The sequence below is a fragment of the Balaenoptera borealis genome, assembly GCF_965194805.1.
Source record: "Balaenoptera borealis genome assembly, chromosome: 13".
Lineage (NCBI taxonomy): Eukaryota > Metazoa > Chordata > Mammalia > Artiodactyla > Balaenopteridae > Balaenoptera > Balaenoptera borealis.
The window spans coordinates 9130953-9143958 of record NC_138870.1 but is presented as its reverse complement, the minus strand read 5'-3'; the positions used below and the strand labels follow the sequence as shown (position 1 = coordinate 9143958).

Sequence of the window (13006 nt, the reverse complement as noted above, 5' to 3'; positions counted from 1 at the left end):
TTACGTGACAAATAGTTGAGTGCTGCTATTTTATATAATTTGACAATTTCTGTCTTTTGTTTGTGTGTTTAAACCATTACATTTAATGTGATATTGATGTAATTAGATTTAAGTCTACCATCTTGGTATTTCCTTTCACTTTGTTTCAACTTGTCCTTGTTGCCTTTTCCTCTTTTCTTGCCTTCTTTTGTATTAATTAAATATTGCTTACTCTCCCATTTTATCTTCCTGTTGCCTTATTAGCTATTACTCTTTGTTTTGTTATTTTAGTAGTTGTTTCAGGATTTATAAACACATCACGACTTACTGCAGTCTACCTTGAAGGGATATTATACAACTTCATGTCTACGAATAGAACCTTAGAATAGCATACTTCCATTTCTTTTCTCCCAGCCTTCACACTAATGTTGCCAGACATTTTATTTTTATATATGTTGTAAACACCACAATCCATAGTTTTCATTTTTGCTTAAATAGTAAATCATCTTTTAAAGACATTTAAACAGTAAGCAAAAATAATCTTACATATTTGCCCATGTAGTGACCATTTTGGGTGCTCTTCATCTCTTTTTTAGATCCACATTACATCATGTGATATTTTAATTTTTCTTAAAGGACTTTATCATTTCCTATAGTGAAGGTCTGCTTGTGAGGAAATCTTTCTTCTTTTCCATCAAGTTTGAAAAAATTTAAGCTGCTAGGCTATTACCTCTTCAAATGTTTTTTCTGCCCCGCCTCCCGGTACCCGCCTCGCTCCACCTCTCTCCCCTCCCCCCGGCCCCTATGCACACACACACTGTTGAGGGACTCCAGTTATGTGAATATTGGGCTGCCACAGTGCCCTAATGCTTCTTTCTTTCCTGCTCTCTTCCCTCCCTCCCTCCCTGTCCTTGTTCCTTCCTTTCCTTTTAAAATTATTATCTCTCAGTGTTTCATTTTTGTTAGCTTCTATTGCTATATAATCAAGTCCATGAATCTTTTCTACTGAGTGTCTATCATTAATATCATACAGCGTGTTTTTCATCTCACACTTTGTAGTTCTCATCTCTAGAAGTATCCTTTAAAAACAAATCCTCCATGTCTCTATGTAGCTTTTTAAATCTACGAACATATGAAGAACATATTAACTATCTTAATGTCTGTGCCTTCTAATTCTAACCTCTAAGTTGTTTTTTGTAATTTTATTTTTTAATTGGAGTACAGTTAACCCTTGAACGGTGCAGGGGCTAGGGGCACCAGGCCCTTCATGAGGCGGAAAATCTATGTATAACTTTGTAGTCAGCCCTCTGTATCCTCCTTTCCAAATGTGGATTGCGTAGTACTGTAGTATGGATTTAGTGATAAAAATCCACATATTTGTGGATCCATGCATGTCAAACCCATCTCGTTCAAGGATCTACTGTATAATTGACTTACAATATTATATTAGGTCCATGCTAGATATTTTTTGTTCCTCTAAATATTCCTGAGTTTTACTGTGAGAACAATTTAAGTTACATAGAAACAGTGTGATGTTCCTGAGTATTGCTTTTATGACTGTCAGGCAGTACCAAAGAAGTTCTCAGTCTGGGGTTAATGATTCTCCATTACGAAGGAAATATTTTCTGAGTATCCCACCCAATACTCAATGGGCTATGATCTTGTCCAGTCTTGCTCTTGGGAAAGGGCACTGTTTCCTGCCCCACGTGAACTTGGGCATTATTTCCTTTGTTTATTTTATTTTATTTTTTTAATGATATATCTTTCCATTTATTTAGATATTATTAAAAATTCTCTGCACAGTAATTTGGAGCTTTTAATATAACACTCTTGCACATTTTTATTACATTTATTATTGTATTTATTATTAGGATATTGATAGTTTTCTTGCTATTGTAAATGACAAAAATTGTCTATTTTTGCTGGTATATATGAATACAACATACATTTGAATATGGGGTTTTGTATCCAGTAAAGTTGCTCTAGGCCATGAAATAAGATAAGACAAAGAATTAAAAGACATTAAGATTGGAAATGAAGAAATAAGACTGTCATCACTTGCAGATGATATCATTAAGTGCTTGTTAAATCTCCCCCATATCTACAAATTATTAGAATTAATAAGTAAAAATAGCAACTTTACTGGAAACAAAACCCCTTTGTTTATTTTTGATGGTTCTTTCTCCAGACCCTCTGGTTACTCCCTCACACTCATGCTCTGATCTGTAGGAGTTTCTCTGCAGGTCTCTGGGATTCTCTCTCTTTGCAGCTCTCCTCTCTCGTACTCTCGTACTCTCGCCTAAACTCTTGCTGCCTTTGTCTGTCTCAATTCAGGGGTTTTCCAGTAATCTCCTCAGTTCCCCTTCCCTGTGTGTGGCCTGCAAACTCCACAAGCATGGTAAGCTGGGGCAATCCCGGCACTCACTTTGTTTGTTTCCATCTCTCATAGATCATTGTCCTGCTTTGTTGCTTGATATCCAGTGTTTTGAAAACTGCTGATTCATGCATTTTGTCTGTTTTTGTTTGTTTGTATCTGTCAGGTTGGAAGGTAAATCCAGCTGTCGACTGAAAAAAAAATTGCACAACGTGAGTGTTGTGAGTTAAGTTTTATTTGGGGAAAAATGAGGACCATAGCCCAGGGGACGACATTTCAGATAGCTCTGAGAAAGTGCCTCCAAAAAGTAGGGAGGAAGGTCAGTGTTATATATAATTTTAGTGAAGGGGGGACGTGCAGTCAAGCACACATTTTGGCAGAGGGTGGCCGCTAGTCACGAGGAGCAGATGTCACCACTGATGATTTTAGTGCTTTTCTAGGTACGAGGAGATGCAAGAATTGGGCTCATAAAATTTTCTCCTGAAAATATCTAACTCTCTAAAAACCTGTTCTGCCCATTTTTCCCAGAGCACAGAGGGCCTCATTCCTGATCTCCACCCTGAACTCCTTTCAGGGGTGTTGAAGGTCAGCAGCTACAGCGGCTCATGATTTAAACCCTGTAGAGGTAGATGGCAAGAGCCAATTTGTAGGTGGCACGGTCCTTATTACTCCATTTGGCTTTGAACAAACGTCCAAGAGAAGGATTTTGTAATTAGGGACTTTAGTTTCTCTTTCCGTTGGAACTACTGATATCTCTGAACAAAAACATGTTAGGCTGAAAGGATCCCTGGAAAAAGCAAATCTAGTCCAGATTGGAAGATGAATTTCTTGCCTCTGTGTCTGGTATAGAAATTTCAAAGTTGATAACAGAGCTATCTTCTTTAGCCAAGCTGACAGTGCCGATGAGTCATTATTCAGTCACTTTTACTATTTCTGTCTTCAATTCTTCCGGACGTTGGCAACTTGTCTTCCTAAACCTTAGATTTGGAGGAAACTGCCTTAATCTGATCTATCTTGGGGATATATCTCTCAGTTTATAGACTGCTTCTTGATCCCAAAGACGTAAATGTTCTTGTTCTTGCTTGTTACTATTTAAACGAGGGCTGCAACTACAGCCTTGGCCTGCAGTCTATTTATGGATGCCCTGAAAGTTGACTGGTTTCTACATTTTTAAAGCGTTATTAAAACAAATATGCAGCAGAGACTGTAAGTGACCCACAGAGTCTGAAATATTTATTCTCTCATCCCTTGCTGAAAGAGTTTGCTGACCCCTGATGTAAATAACTTACTGTTTAGGCCATGTTTATTTCTCATGAAGGGAATGCACTCTGAATTTGGACTATCTGAGTTCAAATCCCAGGTTTTTACACCTCTGTGATCTAAGGAAAGTTACTTAACATCTTTATTAGCTTGATTACCTTAACTGAAAGATGGGAATAACACTAGTAACTCATAGATCTTCATTTTATTTCTAGTAGGTCATAGATATATGAGGATTTAATGGGATAATGTTTATATAATAATTCATGTAGTGCCTAGGATTTGGTTAGAGTTGAAGAAATGTTAACTATACTATTAGTTCATTTTTTCCTTGTATTTATAGTGTCCTACAAGTGTTTCTGTTTTTGGTAGCAGGTTCTTAATCTCATACAGCAAATTGACCACATAACTCCTTAACTTAGGTTTAATGGTGTTTATAAACATTGCTTAGGATTCTTTTTTGCTGTTGTTGTTGTTGAAATACTGTCCTGTGGAATACCTCCTGACTTGCCTCTTGTTTCGTGAACCATAAAGAGTATTGTTCAGCATTTCTTCAGTTTCTTCTTTGTAGAGATTTTCTGAGTTTATTAGGGCTTGCAGGGCATTTGGGTCAATGAGAATAGATGGTATATAAGTGAATATTATTTAAAATACTGAATTACCTTAGAGTATTTCACAGAGTTAGGCTGTTCTGGTTTGGAAAGATGAGCAGAATAGGTATGCTTTCCTGCATCTATTGTTCAAGTTTTTAAATCTTAGCAAGTAAAATGAGCAAATTTAAAATATCTGATCTTTATACCTTAATGTCTCCAAATGTACCTTCTTTGCACCTATATTTATTTCCAAAATCCCCTCCATGATCAGTCATCCTCACCCCGGTGATGTGCAAGGTATTAACCCATGAAGGATGCCATGAACCAGAAAGTTAATGAACCACTCGTTTCCTGGGAGCACATTTTAAAAATGAGAGAGAAGTACATGGTCCTGAGCATTTGCACGGTTGCGAAAACATAGAATTTTAAGTAGGAGTATTAGGTATTTGACTTGTACCTGAACCATAAGGAAATCTCAGTGGCTTTGAAAATTATTAGATTGGACATTCGTAGAACCCATTAACTTAGGGGTCCACATTACTCTCCAGTGAAGAGCCACATGCCTCAGCGCTTCCCTAGTTCTTTACCCCATTAAGAGCACAGCTGACAGATGATTTATAATTCTGCTCTTAGAGAACATACATAATTTAAGCTTAGTAAAGCATCCTATAAGACAGACAGCAGGAATCTACCTGAATATATTCATAAACATCAAATCATCTGTGTTTGCTAAGCTCTTTTCTGGGATATGCTTCTATAGCACTAAATCTTTTACTTATTTACAACAGACCCCAAACATTAAAAAAAAATTAAATAGACAACTTTTTCTCAATATTATGCCCATCTTATTAAGCATGTGGGTTATATATTGGAAATGAAGTAGGATGCCTAATATATAATTTTAAAACACCTGCTTATATACCTCAGTAACCTAAATATCAAAATAATAGTATCAGGATATTTTGCTTTCTCCAAGTTATTCTAATTTGCTGTGACAGAGATGTGGATTAGAAATTTTTCTCACTTTTTTGGGGTTACACATTCACTTATTTAACAGCTCTCACTCAGATGCTTTCTTTCTTTAGTCCTAACAGAGTAGGCAGTAATTAACATACAGAGAGCCTATCCTTAGGATCCTTACAGTCTAGTGTGTAGGAAGAAAACAAACAAATTAAAAATAGCTACATATGTACAATTTTATTCATTCATTTAATATGTGAAGCACTACTCTAGATGCTGGGAATTTATAGTGAACAAGACAAGTTTCCTGCTCTCCAGGAACTTATGACACATTGGCAGACGTTGAAAATTAAAAGTACAATAAACATATGTGGTTATTATCGAAGGAATCCAACGGCTGCTCACAATAGGATAACTCCCAACAACTACAATTTCTTAGGAATAAAGTAATACAGATGCCTTTAAGCAGAGTGAAAGTCACGTTTTTATTATGAGTCAGGTCCACCCTGCAGAAATGCTTCAGTTTTACTCACAAGTGAATAAAACAGATTGACTTCCTCTAATTTGCCTTGAAATTCATAATATAAAGCAGCAGGTGGCGCCATCACCTCATTCACTTCTGCTTGATTTTGCTAAATCTTTTTAATGAATTCGTATTGACTCAGATCACACCCCACAGGGACTCTGTTTTCTTTTTTTAGTTATCCTGTATCTTTCTTATTCACCATCCAAGGATACTAGCTGGGCTTAAAGACCCATCATCGTTTGGCTGGTGAGGAAACAAGCAGAGAAAATGAAACAATACATCTAAAGTCACTCAGTTAATCCAGTGACAGAATCAGGAGGGACATCATTCATTCATTAGCTAGAATGTGGACTTTGAATTTAGAAATTCTGCCAATAACTTGGAGATTTTTTTCCCCCTCTGCAATTCATTGCCTTATCTCAGGTTGTTTCCACTTTTAAAAAGAAATGAATAGAATATACCAGGTGAATAGCTTCCAAATATTTTATGGGTTCAATAAAATTATGTACTAAATTCCCAGATATAAAACAAGTAAAATCAGGGATGCTCTGGTTGTATTGATACTAGGACAGTCTAGACACTTTCCTGTTTGGCTTGTACTGCATCACATTTTGCTATATTTTTCTTCCTATTAAAGATGATACAGAGTTTAAAGGTATAGGAAAAAAAGAAAATATAGCCAACGTATTTGACCAAAACATGACTGGCCAATACAGTAACGAAAGCAAATGCAATGGAGAAAGAAGAGCCACAGTGGGTGGAAAAAACAGGGACAATGCCACAGGTAACCTAAAATAAACAAACATACATACAAGAAACACCTCCCACTTGAAAATAACACCCACCCTTCTTTGTTTTCCCCTGCTCTCCACAGTCAATTTAAAGACAACGTGGTTGTGATTTGGGACTAGAAATTGGAATTACCAACAGTTTAGCTCTTAGTTCATAAGAAGTATAATTGTTAGTGTTCTTGCCTATTTCCCCCAATAGACAGGACCATTAAGACACTGGTCTAGACATTGGACATAGAATACCTATAGAGACAGAATGCTTGTCCTTTTGGAGTTTATAAGCTGAACCAGACAATAGCATTAGGTAATTTTAGGCTATAATATAGGTAGGCACTTATATATATTTTGTACATGTATTATTATTTTTAAAGTATTTTTGCTTACTTCTCATAATCTTTTATACATATATTTACTGATAACCTACAATGAATCAGAAACTAGTCTAGGTTCTTGGGATATATATGTGAATGAGCAAGGAATGAACAAGCAAGGTTCCTAACTCATGGGGCTTACAAACATGGAAACATGGCGAGTCTAACTACAAACACATGAGATGTATTCCAATGGTGTGAAGTACGTCAGAGAAAAAAAGAAAAGCTGTCTGATGTGATTCAGTGTGACGGACAGGTGCTGTGGTCATATTCTGCGGCAGACTGAATGATCAGGGAAGACCTACCAAAAAGAGTGATATTTGAACTAAGAACTAGTTATCAAGAAAAACCCCACCATGCAAAGTTCTCAAGGCAAAGCATATTAGCCAAAGTATAAGCGCAAAATTCATTCCTGAGACAGGAACAAATTGATGTGTTTGTGTGATCAAAAAGTATATTATATAACTTATATGTGGAATCTAAAAAAATAGTACAAATTAACTTATTTACAAAACAGAAATAGACTCACAGACATAGAAAATAAACTTATGGTTACCAAAGGGGAAAGGATGGGGAGGGACAAATTGGTAGTATGAGATTAACAGATGCACACTACCATATATAAAATAGATAAACAATAGATAAACAGCAAGGATTTACTGTATAGCACAGGAGCTGTATTCAATATCTTGTAATAAACTATAATGGAAAAGAATTTTAAAAAATGAATATAGACACACACACACACATATATATATATATATATATACATATATATATGTATCCAAATCATTTTGCTGTATAAAACTTAGAGGAAAACATAGGCAGAACACACTTTGACATAAATCGCAGCAATATCTTTTTCTATCCATTTCCCAGAGTAATGGAAATAAAAACAAAAATAAACAAATGGGACCTAATTAAACTTAAAAGCTTTTGCACTGCAAAGGAAACCACAAACAAAACGAAAAGACAACCCACAGAAAATATTCGCAAATGATGCGACCAACAAGGGATTAATTTCCAAAATTATTACAAACAGCTCATGCAGCTCAATATCCAAAAAACAAACAACCCAATCAAAAAAAGGGGCAGAAGACCTAAATATTTCTCCAAAGAAGACATACAGATGGCCAAGAGGCACATGAAAAATGCTCAACATCACTAATTATTAGAGAAATGCAAATCAAAACTACAATGAGATATCACCTCACACCAGTCAGAATGGCCATCATCAAAAGATCTACAAACAATAAATGCTGCAGAGGGTGTGGAGAAAAGGGAACGCTCTTGCACTGTTGGTGGGAATGTAAATTGGTACAGACACTATAGAGAACTGGATGGAGGTTCCTTAAAAAAACTAAAAATAGAGCTATTATATGATCCAGAAATCCCACTCCTGGGCATTTATTCAGAGAAAAACATGTTTCGAAAGGATACATGTACCCCAATGTTCATTGCAGCACTCTTTACAATAGCCAAGACATGGAAACAACCTAAATGTCCATCAACAGATGAATGGATAAAGAAGATGTGGTATATATATATATATAGTATATATATATATATATAGAATAGAATATTATTCAGCCGTTAAAAAGAATGAAATAATGCCATTTGCAGCAACATGGATGGACCTGGAAATTATCATACTAAGTGAAATAAGTCAGACAGAAAAAGACAAATATCATATGACATTGCTTATATGCCGAATCTAAAAAAAAATGGTATAAATGAACTTATTTACAAAACAGAAACAGAGAATGAACTTATGGTTACTAGCAGGGAAGGGTAGTGGGGAGGGATAGATTGGGAGTTTGGGATTGACATGTACACACTGCAATATTTAAAATAGATAGCCAATAAGGACCTACTACAAAAAAATTAATTAATTAAAAAAATTAAAGACAAGCCACTATTGAGAACACAAAAAAATGAATATAGACATATAAATATACACATATGCATATGTATATATATATCCAAATCATTTTGCTGTACACCTGAAACTAACACAATATTGTACATCAACTATACTTAAATCAAAAAAACATAAAAGAAGGCCAGTGTTTCAAGACCATGGACAGTGAAGGAGAGATGGCTAGGAAATTAAGTTAGAAAGATAGTCAGGCATCACTGCTTCCCTGGTGGCGCAGTGGTTAAGAATCCGCCTGCCAATGCAGGGGACACGTGTTTGAGCCCCGGTCCGGGAAGTTCCCACATGCCGCGGAGCAACTAAGCCCTCGAGCCACAACTACTGAAGCCCGCGTGCCTAGAGCCCGTGCTCCACAACAAGAGAAGCCACCGCAAGGAGAAGCCCGCGCACCGCAACGAAGAGTAGCCCCCGCTCGCCACAACTAGAGAAAGCCCGCACGCAGGAACTAAGACCCAATGCAGCCAAAAATAAAATAAATAAATTTATATATATAAGAAAAAGAAAGATAGGCATCAGATTATTTAGATCCTTATAGGACAGAGAAGATAAAACCAATGAGGGTTCAGCTGGCAATAAGGGGTTGGTGAATTGTCTGTAGAGAATTGAAATAATAATAACATTTACTAGAAGTCAGTTTCCTTTTTATAATCACCATGTACCAGCAATACTAACAATGTCAGTGATAAAAAATATTCCCTGAAAATATCTTTGGCTGCCCAAAGTTTTAAACAATTATGGTGGTGACTGTTGAATTTTAAAAGTCTCTGTTTATCTATTTATCTACACAGTCGATTCTTGTAATTCACGGTAGTCACGTTCTACAGAGCCACAGAGAACACTGAACAACCTCTGCTTCTAGGGGAAATGCAAGGTTACTTTCCTCTGAGAGTCTTGTCCCAACATTTTAATCAACAGATTGATATATAACCTTGCTTTATATATGTTTCTCTTTAGAGACACCTTTGTTAATATATACTGTTGATTCACGAACAATGATGTCATGGCCAACAGCACTATAATTCGTGCCTGAATAAAGCTTCTCTAACACACATATTTTCTTTATAAGGCACATCACTGCCTTCTTGAGGGTAGGAACACTAGACAGCACTTCAACTCTATGCTTGAGGGTATTTAAAACAGGGGAATAACCAACAAAAAGTGAAAAAATGAGAACAATATAGCACAAAATAGACCATGAAAATGACACTCATTTATGGTAGGAGAGCTGGAACAAGAAGGCAGACTATTGCCTTGTTCAGACTCATCTGGGATCAAGCATGTTGGGCAAGTCAAATTTTTTACTACTCTTCGCATGCCTGTGAATGACCATGAGTATTGATTTAAGGATGACAAATAGATCTTAACAAGTAACTACACTTGCAATTCTGGAATCCATGAATAATGAAGATAAACTATATCTATATTAATACAAATAAATATACAGTTATATTTCACGTAGCAGGTTTGTATCACTTTTCCTTTAGTAAACATTGTATTCTGCATGGAAGTAAATTCACAGAACTTCCAGTTATACTGACATATGTAGTTTGGGAACATGTTGGAAAGGTTTGGAATTGCTCGAGTTCACTCAGAGCACCACTTGGTTTGCATTATTTGTAGCTCCCCATTTTGGAACATTTCTGGATTTAAAGGGTAGATTTGAAATAAACATTCATAGGATTGCACGGTGATTATAAAGTCAAAGAAATAGAACTTGAGTTACTCCAATTGTCATTCTATGTGACCATTTGTAATTATTCTTTGTACTTATACAATTTTGCAACCTGCAGAGACATTTGAAAACTTCTAAAATTGATCCTGAAGAAACAAAGACAAGGGCCATCTTGCAGTTTCTGGAATAATTGTGAAGTAGGATTTTTCTAAATCTTTAGCACACATATCCTATGTATAAACCTTTTTCCCTTTTGTGCATCTGTTCCTTCATTGAAAGAAACTTTTCAAAGTTAAAATAAACAAAAAGTGGTCGTAAATCAATTATGAGCAAATAAATTGATGTGTCTGGGAAGGTAGTCTACTCAACCTGATCACTTGAAAAAGATTAATTTTGACAATATCATTGACAAATTTGGAGAAGGACAGAGTCCAAAACAGAAATTGTAACATTGTTATTTATTGCTGTGACATACCTATATGTAGGTAGAAATTTTTTCTTCCTTTCCAAAAAAAAAAGGTGTTGATATCATTGAAAGATTTTATCCATATAATTAAAAGTAGTTTGCACAATATTTATTTTTATTTTAATATACATATTTATATGCACATTTTAATTTTTACTGGCATGATTTTATACACAAAGTTCAATTAAAAATATTCACTGCCTACATTTGTTTTCTGCCATTATTATCATTCATTCCATTTCATGATTATTACTAAAAATTATTCTGTTGTATAGAGGAGAGGGAAGAAAAAATAATAACAATAAATGAACTGTTCAAAAAATTTTGGGTACACCACTGCTCAAGGAGCTCAAGGATTAGTGAGGAAAACAGTTATAAGTATCTAACAATAAGGAAATGATACATAGATAGCATTTCTTCCTTGGGGAGACAGGGAAATTTCAAATACAAGTGCCATATGAGAGTGATGTTTATATACACTATACACACTTCCCCCCAGTAAAATGGAAGGAAAGGGGCTCAAGGTAGAGAGATAGCAGAGGTTACATGTAGAATGTGAACATGAACCATGTTCATGGAACTGGAACCATGAAACCATAAACAGATTCAGGAAAGAGAAGGTGGGAGGTTGGGAAAAGATGGTGAAGGGCACATTTTCACCATGAAGGATTTATTGATTATAAAGTGAGCTTTTCACTTAATTAAAAATTCTAGGGACTCTAGGAAAGGATTCTATGTCATTTTGTAGTAAGCGTAATTTAACCCTGGAAAGAGTGTTGTGAATAAAGCTAAGTGATTTTTGTGGTCTGCCCAAAGCTGGGCATACTTAGACAATTTAAGTAATAGTTTTTGGTCTTTACCCTCCAGATAAAATGTGAAATCAGTTAGGATGGGGATTGGGCCTCATGCTTCTTTGTACCCAGGCTTCTGAGAATGTAGTAAATGTTCACTCCATGTCTAATTGCTTAGTGGATGGATGGAGGAAGAAAAGGAAGAGACCCAAGTTAGCATTCAAACTAGAGATGAAATTTGAAGATTTTTTTTTTGAAATTTGTGAACATAAACGAGGAAGTTATTTGACTTACATTTTCTTCTTCTACAATGGTTCTTAAGTGAATGCTTAGTTTGTTTTTAATAATCTTGTTTTCTATTTAATTCATTTATTTCTATATATTCATATATTTATTTCTCTTTATTCATTTATTTATATAAAATTTCCAAAAAGTCACATTGGACTTATGCCTCAGGATCTCCTGTGTTTCCTTTCCTGGTGTAACATTCATTCTGGTAAACTTACCAAAATAGATATTTATTTGGGAAGGATATTATTTTTGAAATTGAAATCTGGGCACAAACACTACTGTTAACAACAGTTTTACATATGTAGAAATGAGAGCATGCCCAGGCTAATTCAGCTGTACTGAATGCAGTTCTTTAAGTTGTTTTATTGGTGCAATATTCAACTTAACTCGATTCAATTTATTGTATTTTTAGTTTATAAAATGTGTTTTCACTTCTAAGAACTTTTCTCAGATTTCTCATTTTTCTTTGAAGAAAAAACTTGCTGTATAAACGCAATTTTTCATTAAATCTCACTGAGAATGTGAATTCGTTGTTATTTGCTGTGTTTTGTTTGTTGTTTGGTTGGTTAGATTGGTTTGTTTTTCACCTGTTTCTTACATTACTGTTTAACCAGGGGTATTTTTCTCAGAATATGCAAACTGTCTTTCCCCACCCCCTCCTGCTGTCTTTTTTTTTTTTTTTTTTTTTTTAATTTGCTGCATCTCTAGGCTTGCTTGCGTGCTCTTAGTTCGCCGACCAGGGATCGAGCCCAGCTCCTTCAGTGAAAGTGCTGAGTCCTAACCACTGGACCGCCAGGGAATTCCCCCTCCTGCCTTTTAAAATGCTGAGGGATTATTTTTCCTAGTTTGTCAATGATTTGTGTAATCACTGTTTAATTGTTTTAGTCCTGGACAAAAGAGAAGGCTAAAGTTTACATTCACTGAAAATTTTCTTTGACAACTTAGAGAGTCAGTTGTTTTTGTAGGATTGTGATTAAATAGAGGATGGCAGTCAAA

General features: G+C 35.4%; 1 protein-coding gene across 1 annotated transcript in view; it reads left to right on the top strand.

The window, feature by feature from the left end:
- CLEC12A (C-type lectin domain family 12 member A) overlaps positions 1-13006 on the top strand; it is a 235537-nt gene that overhangs the window by 125017 nt on the left and 97514 nt on the right. The window lies entirely within an intron of this gene.